At 47.3% G+C, this 12,970-nt stretch overlaps 1 protein-coding gene across 1 annotated transcript in view; it reads left to right on the plus strand.

The window, feature by feature from the left end:
- Positions 1-12,970, plus strand: part of ZBTB7C (zinc finger and BTB domain containing 7C) — a 110,359-nt gene that overhangs the window by 38,572 nt on the left and 58,817 nt on the right. The gene's annotated exons all lie outside the window — the stretch shown is intronic.

A 12,970-nucleotide genomic window follows, 5' to 3' on the forward strand; every position in this document is an offset into this window, starting at 1 on the left:
GCAATTAAGGCTAAAAAAAAATCATAAATGATGACCACACCTTCTGTGGCTTAATGGTTACTCTGAAGGCTGGTCTTATTATCTCGGTGATACAGTCTGTGATAAAAAAGAATTTAAGATACTCTCCCAAGATTTATTTCCCCATTAGCAAGCTGGAGGAGGAAGGTTAAGAGTACTCTTAAGGTCAGAACTGAAAGGGGAGCAGTGAATAATAAGATGCCTAGAATTTTCCTCCTGCAGACCAGCCTCCTCCTCAGCCGGTGGGGAGGTCCTGCGCGCCCACGCCCGCCTGCCAGCCTGCGGAGGGGTTGAACTTTCACCTGTCACTGAAGTCTGTGAATTGTTACTGCAAGTGACCCTGAGCAGTTTATTTAGTTAATTGTCAAGCATGCAGGCTGAACTGTAGAATCACCTACTTCCACGTAAATTATTTCCATTTCTAATCTGCTGACGTTAGAGGAAAAGTAAGAGAGGGAGCAGCTTGATGAGAAAAACCTGGAGAATGCATGCAACTCCCCCAACCCAAGTGTCAGGAAGAGAGGGGGGAAGCTCACGTGAAGAGTTTGCTGTTGACAAAGACTTGGGGTGAAGTGGCTCTGGACCCCACCAGTGCAGTGGCTCTGTGAGACACAATTTGAAAGTGAATTATGTTCAGAAATGCACGGGTGAGGGGCACTTTCAGCCTTTTCTTGGGTTTGTCTTAAGTGATGAATGATATTTGGACAACTGAGGCAAAACCATCATTCTGGTGGAGGGGAAAGGCTGCTGGCTGCCTGGGGATGGATGGGTGATAACCAGCACTCCTTATCAGAGGGGTGACTGTGAACTAGGAGGGGCTGCCTGCCTGATCCCCTACCCTACCCCAGCCAACAGGAAGGGTTAGTAGGGGCCACACACTGCTAGTTTAGGAATCGCGATTACCGAGAGCTTGCCCAGTCCCTCAGGTGAATCTGTTAGCCTGCAGCCTCTCCCAACCCCCTGGTGAAGTAGATGTTGTTAGCTGCCCTGAGTTGGCCCTGACTCATGGTGACCCCACGCACAACAGAATGAAATACTTCCCGGTCCTGCTCCATCCCCATGATTGATTGCCAATCAGAGATCAGACTGTTGTGATCCATACGGTTTTCCTTGGCTGATTTTCAGAAGTAGATTGCCGGGCCTTTCTTACTAGTCCATCTGGAACCTAGTCGAGGTTGATGCTCCAGCATCATAGCAACACGCAAGCCTCCACCGACAGATGGGTGGTGGCTGCACATGAGGTGCATTGGCCAGGAATTGAACCTGGGTCTCCTGCATGAAAGGTGAGAATTCTACCACTGAACCAGCACTGTCCCTGTAGAGCAGCTGGGCCTGGGGTTTTTGGAAGGTGTGCATATGTGTATTGGGGTGGGGAAGAGGCGGAGGTGGGGGGGGGAGTGCAGGGTGATTGCAAATTTTAATCTAAAGCCAAAGTGAAAATAGAAGTCCTCCTTGGGCGGGTTTCACCCAATATGGAGAGATTGGGGAAAGCTAGCAGGGTCAGTGGTAAGCACTGGATGTGTGTTATTCTAATAACTGTAAATACGTGCCCATTATTTATTAAGCATCTGCTCCGTGCCAGGCGTTGTGCTAGGATAAGTTGGGTGAAAGATAAGACAATATCCTTCACATTTACTTTTCTTTGAAGAACCCCTTCCTAAAACCACATATCAGAGTGGTGTTACCATTTGCCACCAGGGAATACTTGGTAATTATCAGAGCATTTTATAGGCACTCAGTTATTCCTGACAACAATCCTATGCAAAGATAACTGTTGTTAACCCCATTTTATTGATGAGGTAACTGAGGCAGAATGTAATAGTTAGGACTTTTTGGATACAAGTGAGAGAAAATTCAACTCAGCCTGGCTTAAGCAAAACATAACATGCGTTGGCTTATGTAATGCAATGATCCAGGAGTAAGGACAGATTCATATACTACTATATCCAGGCTCAGTGAACTCAGTTTTCTGTCTTCTGACTCTGCTTTCCACATAAATTGACTTCATTCCCAGGGCTGCAAGGTGGCAAGATGACAGTCACAAGGACAGCCTCACAGCCTCTGGAGTGCAAGTCCAGTAGGAAAAAGATAACACCTCTTGCTGGTTCCTTAAGACAAAACCCTAGAATTAGCACTAACAGAGCCCCGTTGGCTATCTTAAGTCACACGTCCATCCCTGAACCAATCCCAATAGCGAAAGAATGGAATTCATTGATTAGATTAGGCCTAGTCACATGCTTTACCCCTGGAACCGGATATGGAATCCTTCCCTCACCACAGGGACCAGGGTAGGATCTGAGGATCCACAGAAAGAAACCAGAAGCTATAGCTTGAAAAGGTGGAATGGATTCTGGGACACCAAAATGCAACAACATTCATTAGAGTGGGTGCACTGGTGACAAAGGCTGGCCTGGAAACGAAGACCATCTGGGTCATTTGGCTCTTCCCCAAGCCCCACTGGAGCTGGAAGCAGTAGAAGAACAAGCATCCCAGCTTTGGCCAAGGCCAATTTCTGTCTGTGTTTAGTATCTAGCTTTTCTAAGTAGATCTTTCTAGAGCATCCAAAACAACAACATTAACCAAAAAAAAAAGAAAGGTTTCCTGAGATCCAGAGTCAGTCTGGTAAGATGTGATCAGGAAAACATCAAGGTGATTATTGGGTCCGTCCACCGTACAGTGACTTCACCCTGTCATCCCTCACACCTGAAGTACATCCGATCCATCTCTGCCCGGTGAAATCCCACCCATTGTTGAAGTTCATGCTCAGAAGGCCTGGTCAGAATGAATCACTCCCTCCATCTTCTCCTAATGTACTCTTTTTTGTAGTCTAGCCAGTAGTACTTTGGTTTTGGTGCTTTGAGCTGGCCAGTTACTTTGTTTTGGCCCAAACCAAAAAACCTATTGCCATCGAGTTGATTCCGACTCATAGCGACCTTATAGGACAGAGTAGAACTGCCCCCATAGGGTTTACAAGGAGTAGCTGTTAGATTCAGACTGCCGACTTTTGGTTAGCAGCTGATCTCTTAACCACTGAGCCACCAGGGCTCCTTTTTTTGTTTTGGCTGGGAGATTTTTTTATCTTGTCTACTAACTTAGCTCAATTGGTAGTGACTGTCAGGAGAATTCTAAGGTTTAGCAGGAAGACTGCTGTGGTTGATTAGTGATGCCTGCTGAGAGGCAGGGTGGAGGCACGTGTATTGAATTAGTTAAGACACTAGGTTGCAAGTAAAGAAAACAAACTCAGGCTAGCTTAAGCTGAATATACCATTTATTATAAGGATGCAGCGGTATATCATGTATCTTAAAAGCAGGAAATACATTACAGCTGGACGCCATGCAAGACTAGAACCAGGAAAGCCACATAGCACCAAAGCAATTATTCCCTCAGCGTTTGTCTATCTTTCTGGGGCCGCATGCTATCTCATCTTGGCGTCTCTCTACACAACTATAATTAGTCTTTTCCTCTCTGCAGACCTGCTCATTCTAATTTCCCATGCACGTGATGGAAGATGATCATACAATATGCGTATTTATATGGCCATTAGATCTAGCCACGTATAGAAAAGTCTGGGCTAGCCTAGTTTAAGTCAGCTATCCATCTTTGATTCACTCAACTATGGTCAGAGGTAAAGGTTCCTTAATAACCAGGGCTACCATGTGGGGAGACAGAAACCAGTTTTCAGAGAAAGAGGGTCATCAAGGGCTGAAAAACACTCCAAAAGGAAGCTCTTTTCTTTTTGTTCTGTGTATTTGCTGACCATGTCTTGGTGGTAGTGGTGGTGGCCATCTTGGTAATGCTGGTAACAGTAATGATGATGGTGGGGGCATCAAAGGTATAGAAATAAATACAATTCACACTTCCCTCCAGGGACTCACAGTCTAATAGGGGAAAAAGACCCAAGACAGACTTTGATGTCTGCTGAACAGATCATGGGCATGTGATCACTGAGTCAAATTGGTTCACCACAGCTCCTTGCCCTTTTCTCACCCGTTCCTCTCAAACCCCGCACGAGATGGAACAACGTTTATTCATAAGCTTCATGATCATGTTGAGGGTCAGACTTTTGACCTAAAGTGAAAGCATCTTGTTAATTATCCAGTCGCCACTGACCTGTCCCCAGTGAGTGAAGCAGGCAGCCCCCTGGTTCAACCCACTCCCCAGCTGTCCAGCCCCTGCCTCCTTCTTTGTCATCACCCTGTCAATGCTGACACATCCTGATAATTATTTTTAAAGAAAAGGATAAAGTCTTGCTGGGGTAGAGGAAGCAATCTGTGGCTGCCCGATATCATCAGGAGCCTCATTTCCTCTTTAAGTACCCTGCCCAGAAAGCACACTTGCCGTCAGAGAATGGTGCCCTTAGCATGTCAGAGCTTTCATAAAAAAATCACAGCTCAGCTTGCGACTCTTCGAGGGATCAGGCCGGTGATTCAGCTTCCTGTCTCTCTTGCTTGCTCTCACACACTCCCCTAAGAAACCAAAATGTGTCCTGTATTTTTGTTTTCCAATCCAATGTTCATAGTCGGCTCTTGCTCCTTTTTCTCTTTCCTGCTAGAAGAATGTAACTCTGTTTACCTGCCTCAATTAAAGAAACCATCCATAAAAGAGGTGGGAGGGCACTCACAGATCCAGGGAGCCATGCCGCCAATAAAGGCAGAGCTACAGGTGCTGTAGGACAGTGACAGAGGTTTCTAGAAGGAAGGGCAGCTTTGGTGATTGCTCTAAGCTGCCTTGATTGCAGCCTGCTCTGCCTGATTGAAATATGACTTTCCATAAGTTGCCAGGTTCCACTTAAGAGGTTACCAGCTGTTTGTCAGCTTGCAATCCATTGGCTTTTCCCCATCTGGCTACTCATGGGAAGCAAGGGCAGGAGACAGCCATCTGTCCCTCAGCTGTGGGCGGCGGAGGAAACCTTGTGAGACCCAGTCATTCATTTATTTTTCCAATAATCATTCACTGAGCATCCCCCAGCTGACCCTGCTTCAGGGTTCATAGCATGGAGCACAGGCAGCATTGCCCTTTTGTTTTAACCACCAGCCCCCTAGCTTCTAACGAGAGCGCAGGTCTATAAGTGCCTTTGCTTTTGCACACCTCCTCTCCACCTCAGTATAAAATGGCAATACCACTGCTTCCTACAGAACTGCCTCAGAGTGGCCATGGGGTTACAAGGACTCCTCATTTTTCTTCAGACCCAAGAACGTGCCTGAGTTCTGATGCACAGCATTTGGGGAGTATTGAGATGGCGTTACATTGCTCAGCCAGCCAAAGTTAAATTATTGTCGCTAGTAGGAGGGAATTGAGGGTGATTTTTCCACCAAATTCACCTGCCCCAGAGTGAGAAGAATAACCTAGCAATGCCTCACCAGGTTGAAAAGCACTGTGAAGTGTGGATGAAAATACAATTACTGCCTCTGAGGCAGGGCAGCTAATGTATGGGCATAGTTGGATGCTGCTTTTCATCACTTTGACTGCTGTTTCCCTAGAGCTGTATCCAGGTGGAACCATTCTGCTCCATGTGCCCTTTTTTGTCTCAAAGTGTTCAATTTTAATGAAACAGATATGAGGTCAGGGAACAGAAGTCACTTAAGAAGTAACTGCATATGCAAACCACTGTGTAACTCACTGCAATTGAAGATGCCGTAAAACCTTGATTAAATGCACCCCAAGTAACCAGAACTCTCAATTAACTAGGATTTATTTCTCAAAATCCTACTTTTAGGGGGAAAAGTATATGATAAGGGGGCAAAATCTCATCTCAGGGATTTTTTTTTTTTAAACGGTTTTTAAAAACTTCCAGGGTTTGCCTGGACTACCTAATCTCCTTTTCCTTTTTACCTCGACGTAAAAGCCAGTATGATGAAAACTAATGTTCAGAGGGTGATCCTGAAATGTATAATGTCAGTTCAATTCTCTCATTTTACAGTGAGGATCCCGAGGCCCACAGAGGTGGAATGACTTGCCCTAAGACATTTGAATGGTGGTAGGCAGAATCAAGGGGTCCCCGGGTGGCACAAGCGGTTAAGTGCTCAACTGCTAGCCGGAAGTAGTTTGAACCCACCTCAGAACAAAGGCCTGGCGATCTGCTTCTGAAAGGTTGCAGCCTTGAAAACCCTATGGAGCAGTTCTGCTCCGCAACACATGGGGTCACCGTGAGTCGGAATCAACTCAACAGCAACTAACAACAAGGCAGAATCAAGCTCCCTTAAAAGCTGGTCAAATGCGATGCCATGCCACCACCCACAACATTAGCTGTCTTGTCTTGGCAGTCACCAAAATGGCTGCCCAGGAAATGAAAATATGAGGGGGAAAAATGAGGGGACCCGTCCAGCTGATGCCATCAGTAACCAGGCAGCCATGACCACACTGCCCCCCGAATCTGGAGCATCTGTCTGACTTCAGGACAGCAGTTGGACAGTGGCCAAAATAGAATGCAATAGCCATTTAAATTAGCCATCCTGTGGATTTCTGCTAGAATAAACAGAAGCCTATTCCCCTCTGCAGTGCAGCCCACACCGCATCCTAGAAAAGACTTTTCTGACTCCCCTGGGATGTTTGTCACCTCTGTGAACTCCGTGTTTACATCTAGATGAAACTCTGTCCATTTTTCCCGCATAGCTGCCCTTCAGGCCAGCCTGAGAATAGGCGGTCACTTATGTGGCACGACTGTAGAGCACCAGAAGGACCACCTCACCCTGCTCAGCCCCCAAATATTCCCCTTTCCTTGATTAGCCTTAAAAATGTCATTAATTCCACTCTGAGTCATTTAGTGGGAACTGTTTGGACTTCAGAACATGGGGTAGGCCTGGATCTATTTGCTCTCAGACTTGTCTCCCCTGGTCTGTTCTGCATCCTAGGGGCTGAGCCCTGCCACCTACATTGCCCAGGCTTCCTTACCAACAGACTTCTTGAAAAGTTTGGCCAATGGGAGGCACAGGCAGGAGGCAGGGGGCAGGAGGAATGAAGAAACCATTATTTCTCCCACCTGCCCTCTAAATCAGGTGGCGTCTCCCCCACCCCTGTGTTTTCTCTGTGGTACGGCTCCCCTCAGGCGCCCCCACCATGCTTTTGGCACTGGCAGGAAGGCCCAGCTTCAGGGCTCTGCTAACACCATCTCCTCCCAGTGTCCTCCAGCCTTGGAGTAACAGCAGCTTCCTGCTGTTGTTAATCACAAGTTCTCTCATATGAGTTTCCTACATTAAATTCTCCGTTGAATAACTGGCCCCAACTGGACCCAGAACAGTGAAAGATCCTGTTAAAAGACAAAATCCCTGTTCACGTGTAGCCTTAGCCTTGGCGTTCAGTGGAGACTAACTGTGTTTCCCCAGTGAGCAAGGCCCAACGAGAAGTTGACCCTTTCAGCCTCTGCCTGCCTGATCAGAACCCACAGTTGATCAGTTAATTCCAAAAGTGAGTTAAAGCAGGGAGCAGAAACCAAAGGTACATGAATACCTTTTTCCATCTTATTTTACCTTGTTGTTGTTAGTTGCTGTCAAGTTGATTCTGACTCATGACGACCTCGTGAGTCATAGGGTTTTCAAGGCTGTGACCTTTTAGGAGCAGATCACCAGGCCCGTCTTCCAAGGTGCCTCTGGATGGGTTTGAACCGCCAACGTTTCGGCTAGTAGTCTAGCACGTAACCATTTGTGCCACCCAAAACCAAAAAAAAAAAAAACAAACCTACAGCTGTCAAGTCAATTCTGACTCATAGCGATGCTATAGGACACAGTAGAACTGCCCCATAGGGTTTCCAAGGCTGTAAATCTTTATGGAAATCTTTATGGAAGCAGACAGCCACATCTTTCTACTGTGGAGCAGCTGGTGGGTTCAAACTGCCGACCTTTTGGTCGGCAGCTGAGCGCTTTAACCACTACGCCACCATCTTAGAACATATAAATGTACATGTCTTCACCAATCTTTTGAATGGCTCAAGCCCTTTTATTTGTCTATGGGTCTAGTGATTGGGGTTCCCTATTCTTCTTGCACAAACCATCCTCATAAGGCGTCTTTTAGCATTTCTAGAATGAGATGATTAAAGTGTTATAAGAACTTAAAGACACCTGAAAGCTTGAGTGCAAAATCCTTCCAGATTTCTAGTCTGTCTTCTAGTATTTTCTGCTGTCTCATCCACACCTAATTCAGCAGCAGTTTTTTAGTGATCCACCTTACTGGGTGTATCAATTTAGTTTTCAGGAAAAGTTTAGCTTTCTTTCTTTTTGTACTTCTGTTCCATCAGTTTACATTATATTTAGTTATATTGTGAAATAACAAGTACAACAGGCATAAGCAGGTTCGGGCACAGCACAACTGCTCCTTACTAGGCACACAGCTCACCTGATGGGTGCAGACATGTATCAGAACCGACAGCCTCCAGTGTGGAGAGGGTGGTGGACACTTCAGTAGGTTTTCAGCAAGGACGATGAGTGTTGATGGTCCCAGCAAGCCAAGTAGTGGAGGGGGCACTCGTTCTGTAATTTTGCCAGGGCTCCATGGTGGAGGTGTGGACCCACTATGGAGAAAACAGCTGGGGCTGACTGGATGGAAGATTCCCTCATTATTGCAATATCAGTGCATTCACAATTCCTGGAGTGACCTCTGTTGCCAAGAATTGCTTGATTGGTAATTAGCAAGCCACATCCACACCCTGCTTGTTGCTAGGGCCCCGTCCTCTTTCCACGGCTCGACCCAGGACTGGAGGAGTTCGGGTTGGAGGGAGGCACTGGCCTGAGTGTGAGCACTCGAGCCCTGAACTGTCAAGAGAGGTCAACGGAGGCCACTGAGCGGCCCCTGAAGGTATCACTGGGTGCTGATCAATCAACACCTTTCTCAAGGATCCATACTGGGCTGGGGAGACTGCACAGGCGGAGAAACACAGAACACAGGAAGCTCATTGGGGTCTTGCAGGGAAGATTAGCACTGTGGCCTGGCTAGACTATCTAGTCACCCACCGTGTGATGTAGAGTAAGTCGCCCTCCTCACTGGCTGAGGCTGTTTCCCCACCTGCAGAGTGAATGAGTTAGACTAGGCGGCCCTAAGATTTCCCGCAGCTCCTGTATCCACCAGTGTGCCTGTGAGCTCTAATAAATGATCCTGCCCTTGGGCTACTTACAGTCTAAGCTGTCCATGTGATTGCCACCAGCTGCCTGTGGCTGTTGAACACTTGAAATGTGGCTGGTCCAATTTGAGATGTGCTGTGAGTGTAAAATAGACACCAGATTTTGCAGGTTTAGTATGAAAAAAATAATGTTACTCATCTCATTGATTACATGTTGAAATGATAATATTTTGGAGATATTGGGTTAAATTATGTTAAAATTCATTTATGTTAAAATTAAACGCCCCCCCCCCCCAAAAAAAACCGATTACCATCAAGTCGATTCTGCCTCATAGCGACTCTGTAGGACAGAGTAGAACTGCCCCATAGGGTTTCCGAGGCTGTAATCTTTACGGGAGCAGACTGCCTCATCTTTCTCCCGTGGGGCAGCTGGTAGGTTCAAACCACCAACCTTTCGGTTCGCAGCCAAGCACTTAAGCACTGCACCACCAGGGCTCCTTTATGTTAAAATTAGTATGTTAATTTTTACCTTTTACTTGTGACTACTAGACATTTAAAATTGTGTGTGTGGCTCACAGTGTATTTCTCCGGGACAGCACTGTTGCCAAGATGCATGCGGAGGTAAGTGACTCTCAGGCAGCCCCGACTGCAGGAGTTCTAAGGGGGAAGACCACTGTGTGCTGGGTCACCCAGCGGGGGCTTGGTGGGGTGGTGGGCCTGCTTCAGATGAACAGAGAGGCCAGGGAGCATGTGTAGGGCCTGGGGAGACTGCGAGCATTGAAAGGGAATGGGGACACCCACCCTGCAGCCCGGTGGCCTGGTTGGTCAACCTTTCTGGAAGTGAAGGCTTTGGGAGGGGACCATGGGGAACCAACACTGGAAAGACAGGCCTAGGTCATACTGAGCATTCACATTCTCAACCTCTCCACCCCTCCCTCTCACCGCCACACTCATCTGCCATCCTCTACTCCTTTCTTCCTAGCTACCCACCCTGATCATGCCCAGCCTAGTGAGCGGCCTTCAACATACAGAAGTCACCTAAAGAGGACTTGCCTCCTTCTTCCTGTCTTGCTTGTCTACACAGCCAGCTCACATTACTCACCTGGGAACAGTGATTGTTCAGGAAAGTGCAGAATTGCACTTGGAGTGCTGGAGGGGTCATTGCAAACAACTTTTAATTCCCTGCGCAAGACTTCCCCTTGAGAGAGGCAAACCCCAGGATTAGGCAGGGTAGCCAAACACCAAAGGGAACAAGGGCCCTGGTTTCCAGCCAGCCTGCTAGGGGGACTCCTGGTGCAGAGCATACATCTCCTCTCCCCTGTCCTGGGCACTCGGGGTTCCTATGTAAGTGATTTCTCAACTTCCCCTTTTAAGACCTGAGAAAATCCGGGGGCTCGTAGGAAAAAGTGCATGGTGTCTCTGGATGTGGGCGTTTTCCGTCACTTTCTATGCTTGGGTCCCACCCATGGGAACCTTCCTAAGTGCCGGCCGTTGGCCCAGGGTGGGAAGAGCTGAGGGCTGCCCACCTCGCACTTTGCTCACTGCTACGCTGCCACAGCCAGCACCCATTTCTGAATCAGGGGACTATCCTTGATGGTCTTGGGGAGAGAGGAGTGCTTATCCTACAGAGTTATGGGATAGAGACCCTCAACCCTGCCTGCTCAGTAGACTCACCTAGAGAGCTTTTACGATCTACCAGGCTCGGCCCACCCCCAGAGACTGATTGAATTAGGCTGGTGCAGGGTCCTGATGTAGTCTCTGGGTGGTGCAAATGATTAACACGCTCAGCTGCTATCTAAAGGTTGGAGTTTCGAGCCCACCCAGAGGCGCCTCAGAATAAAGTCCTGGTGACCTACTTCAAAAATTCAGTCATTGAAAACCCTATGGAGCACAATTCTACTCTGGCACACATGAGGCCGCCATGAGTTGGAATCAGCTTAGCAGCAACTGCTTTTAGGGCCCAGGTGTAAGGTTTTGGTTTTGTTTTAAAGCTTCCCCACGTGGAGAACAACAATTTAGGTTTCGGACAAAACTTATCACCTTGCTACTACTTAACATGTGACCCTTGAACCAGCAGCAACAGCAGCATCACCTGGAAGCTGAATAGAAATGCAGAGTCTCAGGCCCCAGCCTGGACCTCTCAAATCCGAATCCACATTTAATGAGATCCCCAGGTGATGGTGTGCACAGGACAGCGTGAGAAACGCTGCCCTAGTGTACATCAGAATCACCTGGGAAGCTGGTGGAACTAAAAACTTAGAGCCTCTCTAAGTCTGGGGTGGGGCCTGAATCCACACTTAATAGCAATGCAGGGGATCCTGAGTAATTGGAGTAATGCATTTAGAACTATAGTCTTCCCTAGTACCTTTCTTCCCTCTATAATTAGTAAACCTGGGCCCTGCGAAGTTGCATCCACACCACCACCAGGTGACTTGTATTTTCAGTTCATCACTCTTTCATTCCAAACTCTTCAGTGGCTCCCCATTGCCCACAAAATTCAGGTCATATTCCTCAGCCTGCCGCTCGAGAAGCTCCATAATTTGATCCCCTGCCCACTACCAAGTTCATATCCACCATTTCCTTCTATCAATCAATGTCATCAACCACTTTATACGCTGAGCACACCCTCTGTATTCATGTCTTTGTTCCCTTGTTTATGCAGTTTTATTGATAGAGCATCTGCCCAGCCCCTGCTTTGCCTAAATGCTCTCCATTCCAAAATGCTGCCCATCTCTAAATGCTGCCCATCCCTAAATGCTGTCCATCCTTTGAGGGCCCATTTCTCTGACATCCTGAACTCCCTCCTCGGAGCTCTTACAGGATGAACTTAAGACTCTGTCGTTCACTTGGTGGAGCTCAGAGTAACTGGAGTGTATGGAGTATTTGCTTAGCTTTCTCGGCGGGTGTTCTTTCTCCTCTGCTAGACTATGAGACTAAACGAAGGCCCAAACCAAGCCTTTGTGCTTTTATTGTAACTGTTTTCACTTCCCTAACCCTGCTTAACACTCACCAGGAACGTCAGATGTTTAGTAAGTATTTGATTGAAGTTGGGTATTCAGAATAAAACCTTGATGATGATGATGTTAACACTGATGCTGATCACACATATTTCTGTTAACCTGCTGCTTTTAGCCTCTTTAAAAAGTAAAGGATAGTTTTTGAGAATAGACAGGAAAGAATGAAGTAGAATCAGGAAAAACAGCAAATAAAGTTCAGGGAGAAATAAAAACCATCTGGGAAAATGGCCCCATTGGACCCTGTCAGTCACTGGTGCCAGGTCCAGTGTGGACAGGCGTCAGGCAGCAGTCACTGCACAGCTCCCCAGAGCCAGAGGGGTGGCGTCCCTGAGCCTAGCTTGTAGAGGGGGTCCCAGCTCTGAACATTTTCTAACCAGATCTGAGAGTAACTAGAATATGGCCTCTTTGGAATGCAGACACCTCTTAGAAGGGTCTGTACATTGCACACTTAGCCAACAGGCATTGCATTTTAAGGTAGGACTGTATGCAACTTTTTGGCTTGGAAGGTTTGCCTTCTCATGGGAAACCTAGTGTCCTTGTCTCCTGAACACATCAGAGTGTTTCCACCTCTTGCCTTTGTCCACAGAATTTGGAAATCCTCCTTTCCTTTGGGCCTGGGAGCACAGTAGATGCTCTGTAGCAAAGAGTAGAGGCCAAGGAGCCAGGGCTGGGAGATTCAGGCTTGGCTTCAAACTCTACCACTAGCTATTTGCACAATCCTGGGTCACTAGAGCCCTGGTGGTGCAGTGGGTAAGAGCTTGGCTGCTAACCATAACGTCAGCAGTTCAAATCTACTGGTCATTCCTTGGAAACCCTGTGTTCGACTTGACGGGTTTGGTTTTTTTGGGGGGCAGGTCACATAGCATTTCTGCCTTAGTTTTCTTA

The sequence above is a fragment of the Trichechus manatus genome, unplaced genomic scaffold (genome assembly GCF_000243295.1).
Source record: "Trichechus manatus latirostris isolate Lorelei unplaced genomic scaffold, TriManLat1.0 scaffold00272, whole genome shotgun sequence".
NCBI lineage: Eukaryota > Metazoa > Chordata > Mammalia > Sirenia > Trichechidae > Trichechus > Trichechus manatus.